This window comes from Biomphalaria glabrata, chromosome 17, assembly GCF_947242115.1.
Source record: "Biomphalaria glabrata chromosome 17, xgBioGlab47.1, whole genome shotgun sequence".
Classification (NCBI taxonomy): domain Eukaryota; kingdom Metazoa; phylum Mollusca; class Gastropoda; family Planorbidae; genus Biomphalaria; species Biomphalaria glabrata.
Window position 1 is genome coordinate 14,375,335 of NC_074727.1, and position 12,705 is coordinate 14,388,039.

The 12,705-nt window shown below is 37.6% G+C and overlaps 1 protein-coding gene across 2 annotated transcripts in view; it reads left to right on the top strand.

Moving 5' to 3' along the window:
* Positions 1–3,486: 3,486 nt before the first annotated feature.
* LOC106076837 (uncharacterized) overlaps positions 3,487–12,705 on the top strand; it is a 217,092-nt gene continuing 207,873 nt past the window's right edge. For both annotated transcript variants that reach the window (XM_056015161.1, XM_056015162.1), the window contains exon 1: positions 3,487–3,635. The gene's annotated coding sequence lies outside the window, so the exon portion shown is untranslated. The remainder of the gene's footprint in view (positions 3,636–12,705) is intronic.

The window sequence follows — 12,705 nt, forward strand, 5'->3', positions numbered from 1 at the left end:
AGTGAATGGAGGAGGCCCACCAAGGGAACCAAGAGCAGAGGCGGAGCGACGGGCCAGTTGCCCAGCATAACGAGCAGTGCAGGATTAGGAGAAAGATGGGACGATTTTTATTGGCCTCAGCAGCAACGTTTTCCCGCGTTTTTATTATGCTGAGTTTTCTAGTGCTAACTGATTTATGTGGTGTTTTATTAAAAACTTGTTCATTTCTTATTAAAACTGTCTCAATATCCACAGACAGGAGAAAACAAAAGTAAAATGGAATAACTAGCTCAAAATGTGCGTAATTGTGAACCAGGTCGACAGATGTTCATGAAAAAAAAAAAAGAGAAATCAAATCATGTCTTTGGCACATCGGACTATAACAGTCTGTCACACCAGGATGTGCATAGGGTACTATCTTCTCTAATCATTATTCCTTATAAGAGAAGTAATGTTGATATTGTTTTCTCGTATGATTCTTATTTATTTCTCTAGAGAATCTTTTTTCTCACAAGAAGAGGATAAACAAATAATTTACAACAATGTAATAGTCACGTTTCCCTTTCAGACTTTGCGATCTTAGGGGAAGATAATGTTAAGGTCATCTGTTTCTATGGCCGACGGTTAAAGAGCCGGGTGTCATGTGACCAGCACAACGACCAACCACCTTTAATTTCACCAACTTATGTCAGGTATCCATTACAGTTGGGTAGACTCGAGGCGCCCTAAATGTCCCGAAATTCAAAATCCAAGTCTTCATCAAGATTCGAACCCAAGGTTCGGAAGCCAAGCACTAAAACACTCAACCATAGCTCCCCCTAGAGCAACGAGTCAAGAAAAGTAATGATTTTAAATTAAAATTTGATACTCCGTTACCTTTATCAGCTAAACCATCTGGGTAACCGAAAATCATATCTGGCACTGATGTAGGCCTATAATAAATTATTAATGACCCCTTTTCACAGCTTAGTTAAAATCCGACTCAGAATATTGAGTTGTATGTCTGGTCAGTGTTTTTATGTCAGTTCATTTCTTTCTCTAGTTTTGGCAGTAGTCTTTTGTTTAATCTTGTCATTTCGAGAAGTCTGAATCCGCCGCTAACATATTTGTGTCATCCTGACACCTGTCTCCAACTAACAGCAGCAGTTAGAAACATTTTATTGGCATGCTTATAAAATAGTCCTAATATATATAAATACACGTGTGTATATCAACATACATTGAGTTCAAAATCTCGTTTGCTAAACCTACACATCTGTTGACTGTGCACCCATGCGTGTTGTGTTATTTCTGGATCCTTGAAGAGAAAAAAAAATTTGAGAGGATACAAAAAAAAAAACGTAATGAAAAAAAGACAGAAAGTGTGAAAAATGCGTTTTAAAAGAAAAGCTAGACAGGAACAAAAAAAAAAAAAGAAAAGTAATTTTCGCTAAGTAAAGCACCTACAGATTTACCTGTATTGTAGACACGCAGGTGTTCAACACGGGATCGGGGTGGGAGGGGGAATCTAAAAGGTGACGAGAGATGACTACTTGGAAATTAATCAATGACGTCAGAGGTGTTAACTGTTCTGATTGTTAGCGTTGTCTTGTATTTCCTTTGGTCCATGATTGACAATCAATGACGTAGTGCACATCTTCCCCAACTGCACAACTGAGCAGTATTTATATTCAGAATGAATACATTGAACAATAATCTGTAGTCAAAGCGAAAAGTGTACTACACGACATACCAACAAGACGTGTTTAGAAGTAGCGTTTTACGACATAGAGTATCAACAAACGTGTTTAGAAGTAGATTTTTACGGCCTACGGTACTAACAACTTCAAGAAGTATTTTGAAGTAACGACATAGATTACCAACAAGACGTATTCAGTAGTGGTGTGTTACGATATACAGTACCAACAAAACGTTTTCAGAAGTAGACCAAAGGTATTCAGAAGTAGCGTTTTACGACATGGAGTACAAAAAACGTATTCAGAAGTAGCGTTTTACGACATAGAGTACAAAAAACGTATTCAGAAGTAGCGTTTTATGGCATAGAGTACACTTTACACTCCTTAGTAAGTCTAGAGTATGTCAGCATGTGATGGGGGGGGGGGGCAGGGCGCCTGAGTGTATGGAATTGCGAAAATGTCTTTAGGGGGAATAAACCTGACATGTAACATATAACAGTAGCACTACAGCTCCATTGTTATGACGAGAAGCAATTGAAGAAAATATGTTGAACTATAGGCAGACTCCGACGAGGACTCGAACCTCCGACTGCCTAGCAGCGACACGTGTAAGAAACTAAACTCTGACATGACCGTCCAGGTCCGCCCCCCCCCCACTAAAGAGAAAAAAGATTCGAATTGCATCCCATAAGGTGCATCTTTTTTTTTCTGTCGAATTGCACTCCATAAGGTGTATCTTTTTTTCTGTCGAATTTCACTCCATAAGGTGTATCTTTTTTCTGTCATCTTACCTTCTGTGGTAGAACGAAATCTGTGTCAGCACTTTAGGAGGCGTAGTGGCTGGGCGGTGAAGCACTTGGCTTCCGGAGGGGGTCCTGGGTTTAAATCCTGGTGTAGACTAGGATTTTTACTTTCAGGATCTTTAGGGTATAAGTAAATGCCTTTGGTCGTTATGCTGACCACATGACACCTTTCTGGCTAACCGTGGGCCATAGAAACAGATGACCTTTACATCATCTGTCCCATAGATTACTAGGTCTGAAAGTGGAACTTTACTTTTACTGTAGAATAACTCAGATGTGCACACTGTACAGGACCAGATTTAGACTTAAGGCCCTAAGCTGTTCGAGATATGGGGCACTTTGTAATCATCATAAGGCACATTTTCATTTGCTCTTTATACAAAATAACTGAAAAATATCTCTGGAACTAATTCCGAGGGGCCCCCAAGCGAGGACCCTAAACTAAGCTTTGTTTTCTATAGGTAAACCCATTGTGTGCATCTCCCTTACATGTAATGAAAACCGTTTTAATTATTTTCATCTCAAATGGTGAAAAGATTACATTTAAGCACTTCGGCTAATTTGGTATGATCAGTCTCACAAAGTACAAAATTGTAACTTATGTTAGTAAGGCCAAATTCTTACGGTCTATTTTTATAGGACATAATTATCTACTGTTGTAAGGGAACGTCTATAATCTATACGATATTACATAAGCCAGAGGTGGTTTTTAAAAAAACAACAACTTTAAAACATTCCTTCAGTCTTTTAAACACTCTTCTTCAAGCAGTCCTTGTAAAAACTTATTTAGCAAAATAAAACCCAGACCAATTGCCCCTATGTCCTTTAAAAGTTAATTTTCCAGTTTTCAGGTATTAGAGATACTTTATCCCGGTAAAATTACGCACGGTTGGCACTCCAGTGTACTAGCATCACGCTATCCTCATCGATTCTGGGCGTTAGAGAATTTTCAACCATCCTTCGCCAGTTACCTCGCTTGCGTAAACCCACCAGAGATGGGTAGGGCGAAGGCGAGTAATTTTTTTTTGTCTGTCTCTCGGAGTGACGCCGCCTGATAAAGGGAGTTAACTTCCATTTTCAAAAGGTTTCGGAACGTCTGCTAAATTTGATTGGAGATGATCTGTTATATAACGACAATAGACTTGTGTTCCAAGTTTGAGAATTTGATAGCGTAAAGGTAAGCGGTTTAGATCTAGATCTATCTAGCGCGATGTTTTGGTGCCGAGATATAAACATATCACCTTTGAGTCACACTAAGTGGTTCTAAAAATGTTAGAACGTGTGAATGTTTAGATTAAGAGGTGAAGAAATGTGTGATGTAAACACTAGATAGAGGAAGGGATCACGCCCTACGGCCATGGTGTCAAGAATCTGGGTATAGCATCTAGAGCTAGAGATTTGGCCACGGGGACTTATTGATATGTTTATCCTCCCCGGGGGGGGGGGGTAAAATTGTGTTGAACATTTTGCACATTTTTGTTTCCATTGAACGTCATAGTCTATCTGGTGACTCGTGAGCATCAGTTGGAACAAAGGCGGTCTTAGATGTACGCGAGGCCCAGAACGAGTGTCATATGCGGGCCTTAACACGAACTCTAACCCAAAGTATCATGCTTAGAGCTTTCTTTGTAGCTGGTGGTATAGATGGAGGAGAGGCTTCTGTGATAGTACGTGTATGTGTTTTGAGTGGCTGGTAGTGCAGTGTGTGTGCCTGTGTATGAAATGACCAGTGGACCTTGAGTGTACATGGTTGAGTGAACAGCAGTGTATCAGGACTGTGTGTAAAAGGAAGTCAGTTTAGAGAACAAGTGGCCGGAGTAAAGAACATAAATAGAGACTAATAAAATCATTGTGTTTATTGAAGCTCATTTTGTTTTAGAGTCTAATACAGCTTCAACAATATTGAGTTATACGTCATTTAGGGAAACACTTTTCACATAAATCCACCGCACTGTATTTCAGTCTATACTATAGAGTATTAGAATGCTTGGCAAGGTCTGGCATATGTATACCTCTATATGATGGGCTAATGGTGACAAAAAATATATCCATATTGCAGGACGCCATCAGGCGCTGGGCTTGGGCGATCACCGACAAAGACACTTGTATAGTAGAAGTCCGACTGTATAGGGCATAGGGCAATAAAACGATTTGTAAAAGAACGGTTTTTATGAGAATCCTCAAAGATTGTCTAAAGACTGAAACTGACAGATAAAATAAACATTGTTAGTAAGGTCGACTCACAGGCTCCCGAGTAAGTCATTATATTCACAGAGTAATCCAAAACTAATAGTTTCAGGGGAGCTTTTACGAAGCTCGCTTGTAACATTAGCATATAGCATTAGCATAAGCCGTTAGCATACTGGCTAACAATAACATTACAGTTGTAGCTCATCATAGATTATTATCATACACTAGATTCAAGGTTAGTATATAAAATTTATAATCTTGTTCGTCATATATTATTATCATACACTAAGATTCAAGATTAGTATATAACATTTAAAATCTTCGTTTGACGGGGATGCTTGGGACCGTAGCCCCAGCCTACGCTCTTATTAAAGTCGACCCCAAATATCAAAATAAATTGCCGAAGAGAAATTATGCGAAACTGACTTGTAACATAAGCGTACAGCCAATATCATTTTACATTATGATATAAACATCGTATGACATAATTATTATAGAACATCCAGAAATGGCGTCAGTGTGTGGTGAATGGCCGGATCTAGACCATTCGTTCTAGTGCTATATAGATTGGTCTCGAGGGTGCCCGTATTTCAGCACCTAGTCAAGTTCAATAAAAGATACTCTGCATTAGGCGTGAAAATGCTAATAGGTGATCTATAAGTTATTTTTTAAGGGCAAACTCTGAAAAGTCTGGTCTTCTGTTCTGTGATCGTCTTCGGGTCTCCGAAAAGGACGACTGCGTATTTTCTGAAAGTTCTTATAACTTAAATACTAGTTTATTCTTTAAAACAGGCCTATATTAAAAAGCATCTCTATGTGCATACAAAATACTGCTATTTTAGGCGTTTTTATTTAAACTTTCAATAGAGTTACTTTTATAATAGTTGTTCATATTAAATTATTATATCTTTACCTCTTAAATAGTTCCATTCTATGTAAAAAATGTAAAATGTGTACTCATCTCAAGAAGTACTGTTGAATACCACGGTTCTACGTATTCTCAAAGATTTTAAAATAAAGAAAAAATGAAACCGCATCCTACTTTATGAAGCTGATGGTGCTCTATATGTTTCATTATATTCATTTCTTGGAATGTTTCATTATTACAGTAGAGTCGGTAATAAGAAAATTTCAATATCAGTGTTCTTTTCTTTCAGTTATTTTAAACTCAATATCAGTGTTGTTTCCCTTGAGTTTTATTAAATTCAATATCAGTGTTGTTTCCTCTGAGTTTTATTAAACTCAATACCAGTGTTGTTTCCTCTGAGTTTTATTAAATTCAATACCAGTGTTGTTTCCTCTGAGTTTTATTAAACTCAATACCAGTGTTGTTTCCTCTGAGTTTTATTAAATTCAATACCAGTGTTGTTTCCTCTGAGTTTTATTAAACTCAATACCAGTGTTGTTTCCTCTGAGTTTTATTAAACTCAATACCAGTGTTGTTTCCTCTGAGTTTTATTAAATTCAATACCAGTGTTGTTTCCTCTGAGTTTTATTAAACTCAATACCAGTGTTGTTTCCTCTGAGTTTTATTAAATTCAATACCAGTGTTGTTTCCTCTGAGTTTTATTAAACTCAATACCAGTGTTGTTTCCTCTGAGTTTTATTAAACTCAATACCAGTGTTGTTTCCTCTGAGTTTTATTAAATTCAATACCAGTGTTGTTTCCTCTGAGTTTTATTAAACTCAATACCAGTGTTGTTTCCTCTGAGTTTTATTAAACTCAATACCAGTGTTGTTTCCTCTGAGTTTTATTAAACTCAATACCAGTGTTGTTTCCTCTGAGTTTTATTAAATTCAATAATTAACGAAGCAACCTTTCTGAAAGCTTAATAAATTGTGTTGTCGCTTTCTTTCCATTTGTTTTTGTCATTGAAAAATAAGAGGAAAAATAGACCAGTATGGGGATCAAACCACCGACATTTGCGTATTTAGTGTGACGTTTGCTTGCATTTCGATGTGCACTGTTTTGTTGAGACGGCTTCAACAGTCTGTAGATGAAAGGCTCAGAGAAGAACAAGCAGGTTTCCGAAGAGGCAGATCATGTACAGAGCAGATTTTCGTTTTACGAAATATCATAGAACAAAGTCTTGAGTACCAACAACGGCTAATGATCAGTTTTGTGGACTTCAAAAAAGCGTTTGATAGTGTCCACCGAGAATCACTATGGAAAATAGTTAGAGAATACGGTATCCCAGAAAAATTCGTCCAGATCCTACGACGCCTTTACAGTCAGTCTAGTTGCTGCATTAAAACAGAAGAGGGAACAACAGAGTTTTTTACAATCGAGACAGGTGTGAGACAGGGGTGCATCTTATCTCCCTTCCTTTTCCTCCTAGCCATCGACTACATAATGAGGAGAGCAATGAACCAGACTGCCTTTGGTATTCCATGGCATGAACAACTCCGATTGATGGACTTGGACTTTGCTGATGATGTTGCACTACTCGGGGCTACAAATAAATGCATTCAAGAAATGACGGAGAGCCTAGACAGAGAGGCACCCAAAATTGGCCTCCGCATAAACTTGGATAAGACTAAAATTATGCGAGTGGGATATAAGGCAAAGGGTGTCCCCATCAGACTTGGCGAGTCAAAGCTTGAAGAGCTGGACAAGTTCACGTACCTTGGCAGCATCATAACAAATGATGGAGATGCTTACCATGATGTAGCATGTCGAATAGGAAAGGCAGGGAGCATTTTCCAAAGGCTGCAGCCTATTTGGACTAGCCAAGCCATTGGACTCGAGACAAAAATACACCTTCTCAACACAATCGTCATTCCAACTGCTACATATGCATGTGAGACGTGGAAGTCATCTGTCAAAATTGAGAAAAGACTAAATGTGGCTCAACAGAGATGGCTGAGACGGATTTTGGGAGTCAGTTACACAGACCGGATCTCAAACAAGGAAATCCTATGCCGAACTGGGAGTCGAACACTTAGTGAGGTTGTGACTGAGCGTCGCATGAGGTTTGCGGGACATGTTCTACGTCAAAATGAATTACGCACACCAAGAGTTGCGATAACCTGGAAGCCAAAACGAGGAAAGCGCAAACAGGGACGTCCTCGTATTACCTGGCGACACACCTTCATGGAGGACCTCAGAACAGTGGACACCAGATGGGAGGAGGCTTCAGACATTGCCAGTGACAGATCATTATGGAGACAGCTTGCCGCCCAATGCGCCGAACGGCGCGGGAGGACGTAAGTCTAAGTAAGTAAGAATGTCATCTCTAAATAAATGATTTAAATTGTTGTTCTTGTGGTTTTGGGTATTTGAATAGTGACGAAACTGTGAGCTAATAGAAATCGAGAAAAAAAAACAAAGATGGCGTCCTGTTGGCCTAATGTTAAACATATCTGTCATACGACACATGTAATCATGGGCGTAGCCAGGATTTTTTTCGGCCCCCCCCCCTCCCGCGGAAAAAAAATTATATATATATGTGTGTGTGTGTGTGTACATAATTAATCTTTATTACATTCTGACCCTTTCGGAAGACGTTTATTTTTTATTGTAGACTCCCCGCCCTTGCTAGCAAGGGGGTCTGGGATAGCTCGCAGCGCGAAGCCCCGCCGCCGAGCACTATTTCTGGTATTGAAAGCCAACAAAATGCATATTCTGAGGTATCTACAGTGCATTATCTTGCTATTAAAAAGTTTTATTTCAAAAACCTAATGTGCTATTCTTACTGACTTAGGCATTTTCCGGCAAGCTGTTTCCGCAACTCTTATTTTGCGTAATTCATTTTGTCGGAGAACATGTCCCGGCAAAACCTCATGCGACGCTCTGTCACAACCTTACTAAGGATTCGACTCTCAGTTCGGCATATGATTTCTTTGATTTAGACCCGATCTCTATGACTGACTCCTAAAATCTGTCTTAGCCATCTTTGTTGAGCCACATTTAATGTTTTTCAATTTCGGCAGAAGACTATTCACACTTTTGGCCTATTAATGGAGCCCAAGCCACTGGTAGAAATTTGTAACCATTCTTGACTACGCTCTTGGAATTACGTGCCTGTATTTCGCTTTAGATTTTATATCAAAAAGGAAAGTTTTTTCGTCAAATCATCTGTTGAGGGGTTTTAAATTAAAAAATCTCTGGAGTTTTTTTTTTTGTTGCTTTTTTAATTCAAAACCCCATTTAACTACGATCATAGAATTTGGTGACTGTAGTTTGCTTTAAAATAATATTGAAGAGAAAGGTTTTCAACTCTAAACGCTCTAAAGGGGAATTTTAAACTCAAAACCATCTGGAGGGGTTTTAAACTTTAAAGAAAAAGCCATCAACTCAAAACCCTTTTGGCTACGCTCATAGATTTTATAGTGTGTAATTTGCTTTTTTTTATATTGAAGAGGTACGTTTTAGCTTCAAACCCCAACTGGAGGGTGGGTTTAAACTCAAAACCCCTTTGGCTACGCTCATAGAATTTTGAATGTGTAATTTGCTTTTTTTATATTGAAGAGGGGTTTATCGTAAATTTTGGAGGGGGTTTAAAAATAAAAATCTTCCTTAACTGTGCTGTTGGAATTTGGGGATTGTTGTTTGCATATTTTTGGTTTGTTTTATAGAAGAGGGGGATTTAACTGCAAAAACCTCTGGAAGGGGGTTTAAAACTCAAAACCCACTGTAGGGGGTTTTAAACTCAAAGCCCCTGGTAGGGGGTTTTAAATTCATAACCTCCTGGTAGAGGGATTTTTTGTATCTCAAAACCCCCCTGATTGTTTTTTTTTTAAATTTCAAAACCCCCTGGTAGGGGGTTTTAAACTCAAAACCCCCTGGTAGAGGGTTTTTAACTCAAAGCCCCCTCGGCTGTGCTGTGGTAAGTGATGATTTAGTATTAAAATCTCACCTAAAATAAACAAAATGAAAGCAAAAATCAGTCACTTAATTCCGTTCCCCCCCCCCTGCGGAGGGGGGATTTCATTTGGGGGGGGGTTGAACCCCAAGAACCCCCCCCCCCTGGCTACGCCCATGCATGTAATTTAATAAATCTAAAGTGAAATGTGGCTAATTTATTTAGAGGATTTGAAATTAATATTACTTTGCTATTCAAAGAAATAATAGCAATATTAGCGTGTGGAAAAAACATTATACATTTTAAAGAACTTAATCGAGATGTATCAATTAGGAAGCATCTAACAATAAAAACAGTAAAGCCGTTTTTTTTTAATTGACTTCTTCACATTGCAATCTGTCCGTAAAAAAAAATTCAATTATTAAAATGAAATAATAAAAAAAAATTGCCATAGTAGAAGCTTTGACAAGTATGAAGTCGGAAAAAAAAATGTATCCCTTTTCGTTATAATGACATGATTCCCCAATCTTGCTTTATCCAAATGTGTAATAAACAATGAGTGATAGCCTACATAGTGTGGCTGACAAGCGGGGAACTGTGGTAGCCATCTCCTCACCCCTGTCCCGCTAGTTAGCATGGAAACCTTAAAAACAACCACCTCAAGTCCGTTGAATGTAAAGAAGCAGGAAAAGAAAGTAAAAAAAAAATAAAAACATTTTTTGCAGAACTGAACTTTGAACTCATCCTTCCTGTTCCAAAAGACATATTTTACCGCCCCTTCCTTCTACCAAAAGTCAGACGATGCTAAGTTACGTACCAATTGTTATTGCATTGTTTCTGTCTTTAGCCATTAATAAATGTCTACTTCCTGCAGAAGGTATCAAGGTTGATCAACATTTAACAAATTCAACTGTTTAGCTCTGCACCCCTTACTCCTAACTAAAATTCTTTAAACACGACAGTGATATGTGCTTGAACTTGTATAATCGATTCGGTTTTTGTTTGTTTTACATCTTTCAGAGTTTTATTCAGAATTGAAGATCATTACATCCTAGCCCAAACCTCCCTCGGGACGGTAGGTTCGAGCGAGACCATTCGCTATACTAGGCCTCAACACTGACCTTCAACGCCACAAACTGTGGGCAGTTTAGACCAATAGCTCGTTGCCTTGGTCTCGATTCAAGCCCTGGACTATCTAGACAACAGTCCAGAGTGCATACTACTCACCCAGACAGCCACCTACCGGTTGATAGCAAACGTTAATCAATTTACTCATCGCCTATAATAAAAAAAATCAGAGACCTGCTTTGCGTACAATTTAGATGCTTGGATCGGAACAGTTCCGACAAAATCAGCAAATATATTCGATACCGTTGATTGTTTTCCCCGATTTCTACTAATTATACTATTTATTTTGTTGTGTATTATATCAGCCATTAGAAACGAAATCGATAGGTCTGTATAGAGCCAACGTGGGCCATTGCGATATTATCTCACGTCTAGCAATGGGGTCTCCTTGTGACTGGATTAGGTTCAACAAACTGTAAACAGGCAATCTTAGAAATCAATAATACATTCATGCATCGAGAGAATTGAGATCTTGAAAGAACAGAAAGAAAAAAAAAAGAGAACAACATTAAATGACATTTGAGTAGCTTCAGTGCGAGCACAACGACTCGTGTTTGTTACGCTTTTCGGTTGTTAGACGTATTACGTAATCGAGTGATGAACTGAAATTGGTCCTAAATTTTTCGGTTTTAGAACATTGTACTGAAGACAGTTGACACACTTTCTTTCTTTCTCTTTCTTGATTTCTTTCCCCATTTCTTCTTTTCTTCTTCTTCTCTATCCGTCTTTCTCTTTCTCTGACACACACTGTTTCAATACATATGTTTTGTAGTAGTTATTTGTTTTAAAAAATCTTATGTCATCTGTAAAAATAAAAAAAATTAACAATATTTTAAAAAGTGCAAAGTATTGATTGTACATCTAAAAGCCCAGACAAGAGTTTAACTATTGGATAATAAATGACATTATCTCTCTGTAAGTGATATGATAATTATCATGACATTAATCTTGCAGGATGTTTGTAGGCATATTACTCGTAGGCATGTAATAAGCAACATTCATAAGCAGCAATACAGTAATAATACTAGACTACAATAATTACAGGTAGGCCTACCTGTCACGTGATAACATATATTTATTTACATGCCGTAAATCCAAAATTCATAATGAACTTAGAAGAATATAATGACTTTCTAGTTTCCATTACTTGTCGTCACATAAACTTGTTTCATTTATACAACTTCTTTCTTTAACTTCTCAAATTAAAGAACACGTCTCCAAAACTAGCATTAAGATTGATTACAAAGTCTGCGACCACTCAATAGAGGGTCTTTCTTTGACACTCAGAGCAACAGACGCAAGACACTAGCAGAATTTAGTATCTATTCGATATGCTGAATTCGTATAGTGTCATTAAAAACTTAATACTTGGTATTTTGGCATTTAAAAATAAAATGTTTGTCACGTGACAAAATGACTATTAAAATCAATCCCAAACAAACAATGACTCAACTTAGGCGTAGGCCAATATTTTGAGATATCATGGTAAGACTTTCTGAACTGGACCAAATCTTTTCGTTTTGGCGCCACCGGAAGCTTTGTAAAAACAATACTGTCAAGAAAATGTGTTCAAACAAAAACAAAACAAATCCTACTTTGATATGTTTTTTTTTTTTTTTTGGTTTCTGAGTTTGAAACAAATTGATAGAAGCAACGATGTACTACGTTCACCAAACAATTTAAAAAACTCAGCTTTATAAAAATCAGTATCGCAAATGTTTTTTTAATTCACAAACACCAATTTCAGATAAATCACTTCAACAAAAAATCTTATCTTATCTTAAAACATACAGACGTTACTTCAAAAAAGATGATTACGTTCTACGCGTCATGCATCTAGTCATGCATGTTAACCAATGACTTAAATTCTGCCAAGTTATTGGTTTTCCTGGCTGGCTCAGGCAACCCATTCCATGCTCTAATATTATTTGGGAAGAAGGAGCATTTGTACAAATTTGTTGTAGCATATGGAACGAGGAATGTGCCTTTATCTCTGTGTCTTTCAGAGTATTTTATTACGTTTTGTTTTTGTATTTGAAGATTATGATTCAGTGTTTTATGTATAATTGCTACTTTACAAGATTCTCTCTGTAGCATTTTTTACGTCTGGAGAGACTATCTTTT